Source organism: Aplysia californica, unplaced genomic scaffold (assembly GCF_000002075.1).
Source record: "Aplysia californica isolate F4 #8 unplaced genomic scaffold, AplCal3.0 scaffold00073, whole genome shotgun sequence".
Lineage (NCBI taxonomy): Eukaryota > Metazoa > Mollusca > Gastropoda > Aplysiida > Aplysiidae > Aplysia > Aplysia californica.
In genome coordinates, this window is record NW_004797343.1 from 1385580 (window position 1) to 1391384 (window position 5805).

Below are 5805 nucleotides of genomic sequence, written 5' to 3' on the forward strand. Positions count from 1 at the left end.
CACACACACACACACACACACACACACACACGTTCACGGCCGCCAACACATATGCGTGCACGAACGCATGCACACTTTTCCCCCTCTCAAACATTAAGTATTCTCATCAAACACCTATTTTGCGTATCTCTCCTATTTCTTTTCTCTGTAAGAGTTTTTCTAGTAACACCTCTAACACTCTTCACTTATATGACCTTTTAGTATTGCAAGTGCAGTAAAGCTCTTACTACAACTAAATCAAACGTCAATAAATAAATTTTCCTTGGTTGAGAAGGATACAACATCTCAATTGAAAACCGAGATACTCGATATAACATTACTCTCCCCACTAGGTATCTAAGTCGGGTCTCTTACGTGCGTCGGCGAAGCGCCTAACTCTTCATCACATCACAGACGTCAGTGTGGGTGGTTGTTGTGGTGTAACCTTTAGCAATAGACCTGCACTGTGATATCCAAGAGCGTGCACTCTGAAATATGTCCGGTACGCTGAAGAGTGCACCAGATGACCCCATTTAACTTTCACATAAGTTTTCTTTCTGGTTGTAATGAAAGGTTCCATAATTTTTTTCCTTCAAAATGTATATTATTTTGCCATTAGTGACCGATTTAATTTTTGCCAAACCAGTTGGGCGAACATGAAAATTTGAACACGTTAAGCAGACAAAAATTGTAATCAGTAACAATATCTGAAATTTTAACGACTTTAATTAATTCCAAACATTAAATATAATTATGTGATGTTACAAAACGAATGTAAAATAGATTTTAGAACTGAGAAAACGAAATATTCTGACATTCATTGGCGATGGTACGCTTGAAAGAATTTCTTATGTAGAAGGAAGAGGGGCATGTGTCCCTTGGGCAATCTGCATCTGTTCTGAGTTGGTAAAGACATCAAGAAATACATTCCTACATCCTTTTTTACTTCATTTCCAACCGTTTCTTCCATTCTGCCTTGAACAGGTTGCATACGGGCGGCTTTCCTGTACCTGATTATTTAGCCTACGTTTGGGCCAAAATGTGTTTTAAAAAATCCAAGACAGTCCAGCGGGTTGACAACACAGCTCAGGATCGTCTTTTTTGCATTTATTTTTTGGTTGATTAAATGAAGTTGGTTTAGTGGTCCTATGGACACAGCTTAGATCATTTAGGAGGCGGGCTTTATCCTGCCTATGACGGCCAACCTGGGCTGAGAGACACACAACGACCCAACATAGGCCGTGATATTCTTTAAAAATTCTCCCAACTCGGAAATCAAGCCCGCATTTTTTTTTGCGTGCGACGACACAGCACCGAACGTCTACACCACAGTCGCCCGTGTTGGTCGTCTGTACAGGATCCATGCATTGTGAGGTGATGCTGTCATTTAGCTGTGGATGAAAAATAGACAATGTCACTTTTACGTGTGAATGTTGATCCTGTAAATGGCAATGTTGTGGTCCATACAATCAGTTCCCCTAAACGATTTGTTGTTTTGTGGATGTTGTGGATATGAAAATCACATCACCATAAAGAAATAGCTTACACAGGGACACAGATTCCATATCGTTTTGGTATTGCCGTTCAAAAAGTTTATCTGAAGAATGATCGATTCTGAAGTATCTGAGTACAAGTCAAGAGGAAGATAAAGAAAGACCTGGATCCAGGGTGTGAAGGATACCCTGAAATCATACAGTATTCCACCCAGCCAGGCCATCAAACTTCCTAGAAACAGGTAGCTCTTTCTGCCCTCGACGCCCTAGAGGTACAAGAGGACGGATAAAGTAAAGTATCTCTGAAGTTGTGACCACTATATTCCTCCAAAGTGAGAGAGCACCAGAAAAAGTGTGCAAGGTTGAAGAACATTGAGCATTCAATAGTCACATCATTTTTCATCAGTACTGTCTTCACCTGTCTCTCCATTTTGGATGTTTCTTTGCAGGATATGATATCTATTATGTCTGCATGACTTAACTAATTGTTGATTTCAATTTGGTCTACACGTATCATCTCATTTACTGTGTACAATCTGCAGATAAAAATAGGATAAACAATTGGTTAAACATTTTTAAAAAGAAATTGCAAAAACCCCACCGGTTTGGTTTACTTACCTTTAGTTTTATCAGTTCAACATAGCCTTAGACAAATTCCATTTCTTCTACAACCTATGAAAATACCACAAAAGAACAGGGACCAGAAAATTAAACATCTATCTCAGCCATGTATAGTATAAAAACCTATTTCAAGATCTGTAATGAGAAACGAATAAACGTGCCTCCGCCACGCCCCCCCCCCCCAATCCCCACCCCTACACACATACCCCATCCGCCCAAAATCGTCTTTATTCTTCTCGAGATTCAACAATAAATCAATGAAATGTGTTTTGAAAATCGAAAGTAAAAATCACATGTGTAGATCAATATATCTGAACCGGATACAAATTCCGACGTACAGGATGCCACCAATAAAAGTAAAACTACGCTATATATATATAAGCATATAGATCTTTTTTTGTTTTTTTTTTGTTTTGACTTACCTTTTCGTTTATGGCGCCCAACTAATTGGGTGGCAATACAACACCATGAGAAACGCGATTTTGATTAACTCATAGAAGACGCACTGTTTCGGAGTACATGTATAGATCTAGAAGCATAACTTCGTTTTTTCGTGCAGATATTTCCATTCTGTTTTCTTTGCTTGAAACTTTAATGAGGCAGGCAAAAATATAATATACATGATATGAAATTAATATATATGCAAGTTGACGTATTTGGTTTGTGCATGATAGTTCGACATGTGCCGCAACGTAGCCTTTGGTCTGTTACTAATTGCTGGTCGGACACATGCGTCCGCTCCGTCCTTAAAGCGTTAAGGAAAAAATAGATCGGGCGGCGAAAAAGTTAGTGACCGGTAAGAGGAACTGTTTGAAGACAAAAAATATTAGAGGGCTTTGCAAAATATGTTTTTTTAAAGTGTACTTTTGGGCTTACCTTTCATTTGTAGGTTGATTTTTATGGCTCTCTTTTTATTAAGTCGACGCCCTATTGGGAATTAAACAAAGGAAAATCGCTCTGGCGAGTAAAAATGTTCTGTAGCATAAAATTATATTATCCTTTCATGGTTTGGAATCAAAATATTTTGATTCATACAATTACTTGTCAGACGGGGGGCACTCAAACACCATAACCAACTAGTTGGGCGCTATGCATAAATGGGCTAAGACAGAAGAAGTGCAAGGGGAGAAGTACTCGCCTTTAGCTAGACTGGTGTTTTGCCCTTCATTTGTATGTAATAGCACAGCCCATGATGCGCATGTTTTTCATAAGTTTATCTTAAGGCTGCTTTCCATGGGACTGTTATATGCCGCGCCGAAAGCTGCGCCGATAAAGTCCGCTTCGAAAGCCGCGCTGATTTTCATTTCCATGGGCTAGCTGATGCCGCGTGTTTTTTTTGCCAACGTTCCATAGTATTCGCTCCATTCACAACAAGATGCAAGGCTGACACTGCTTGCAGCTGCTGCTGAATAATTACATTTAGAAGACACGTTGTGTTGCTAAACTATTATATAAAGAAAGAGAATGCACAGGTTTTGGGCTCATGCCATTTTAAAGAATAGGAAAGTTCATATATTACAGTGTGGCGAGGGAACAGGAATTAGACACAGACAAGAACAGAGAGTATTGTTAATTGTCAGTTGTAGAGAGGTGGCCTGAGCCGAATCAATTCAATCAATTTTTTTTCATAAACACTGTTTGAGAATTTTATGTTGGAAATATCTCTATAATCTTAATCTAGACTGCATATTGCTAGAGGGATCGTAACGATCACTCCCCCAACAAACAAACAAACAAACACACACACACAAAGATACACACACACACACACACACACACACACACACACACACACACACACACACACACACCTAAACACACCCCTACACAAACAAGAACAACCTTTCTTTGGTTCCCTCCCTACCCCCCCCCCTTCCACTTTCCCCCACCCCCCGCTACAACCCTGCTCGCGAGGGATCTGGACAGCTGACAGTGACAGACCGACAGACTGAAAGACCAAGGCTCAGACAAACCTCGCGGCGTGGCAAAAAAAAAAGACTCCTGTGTCAATTTTTGGGCGAGGCTTATATATTCTTGGCGTGGCATATTCTCTGCGACATGGAGAAGGGAATATACAAAATGTAGTGAGCAGTTTTCACAGCGGTGTTTGTGGTTAAATGCTGCGGCGGCATAAAACAGTCCCATGGAATGCGGCCTTTAGAGTGGAAAGAGCAACTTGCAGTTCAGCCTTCAAACTGTCCAAATATGGGTCCTCTTATGAGCCATGGTCTAACCCAACAGGTCCTTCTCCTCCTCTTCTCCTCTTCTTGCACCAGCACAACAGCAAAGGCACCATATTATGTGTGCATGAAATACGCATCCATCGTCTGTGTCTTATGACACATGCTGAAAGAATGAACACAAACATTATGCCCCCGTCTTTATATATTGTAACATTGCACGCCGACTAACTTGGCGACGGGTCGGCAAGATGGTCAGTATGGTCGGCGAGTTTGTCGAGATGTGAAATTTTACTCGGCCGCTACGTTTCATGACTCTGCAAGCGGCCTTGATTCAAACTAATTGCTCGGCAAGACGCTCGGTGAGATGCTCGGCAAGACACTCGGTGAGATGCTCGGCAAGACGCTCGGTGAGATGCTCGCCGTCCTAAATTATTGCTTGGCGAGTGTCTCCCAGAGAACTGGCCAATACATCAATGTTAACAGTCATGGCCAGATGCTCGTCACGATTAAACACGAATTTGGCATGATGTTATCGGGAATTGCTCGTCGTGACTCTTCTCCTGTATGTGTGAACACTGCATAAGAATTATACTGCATAATATGGTCATATGAGCGCTCGAAACACAAGTTGGCTGCAATTACAACATATCCAGCACGGCTTGGTTTACGTCAATATTTCGATTAAAATGTTCAAGTTAAAATGTACGAGTTCATGAAGTCTATTCGATGGCCACATAAAAAAGTCTATTCGTTGTTGTGCTGAGACTTTTATACAACGTTTTGAGATTTTTCTTAGTGCATAAATAGGATTATTGCAACTCCAAACAAAGGCCACCGACGTCTGTGGTGTTAGGAGCTGTCGCACGCAGGAGACCCTTGTTCGATTCCTGGGTGGGGAGTGGGGAGAAACTTTTCATTAAATATCTCGTTCTCTCTGCTGGGATGTATCCCTCTCAGCCCAGGCAGGGGCGAACGTTCGCCTTCTAAATTACCTCATTTGTGTTGATGAGTGCGGAAAAAAATCACCTGTATTTATAAAAAAAGGGAGGCCTCCATGTTTTGAGCTATCGCTACCTTAGAATGACAAAGTTCTATCTGACATTTTTGGCTGTTTTGAGTTACTAAAACCACAAGATCAGGAACCAAATGTTCTATCTGCTCTATCAAAATTGTAAGATTATTCGGAGTCTCGATCAAGATATTAAAAGAATTGCGTTCTATAAAGTTTGACATTTTGTGTAACGCAAAATTATTGACATCACATTTCTCAAAACTAGGTACTGAGCAGATAGAGCATTGTACTTCCAGGGTAGCATACTAAACGGCAATTGACACAAGTCAGAGCAATAGAGTGGGGCAAATGGCTGGCTCACTAAAACAACTACAGCAATACAGGCACAGCTTCGTCTGCAGCTGTAAAATGATTATCAGCAGCAGCAAAAGCAACAAAAACAATAAAAGCATCAGCAACAATAACAGTAACAACAACAACAACATAATAATAATAATAATAATAATAATAATAAGAA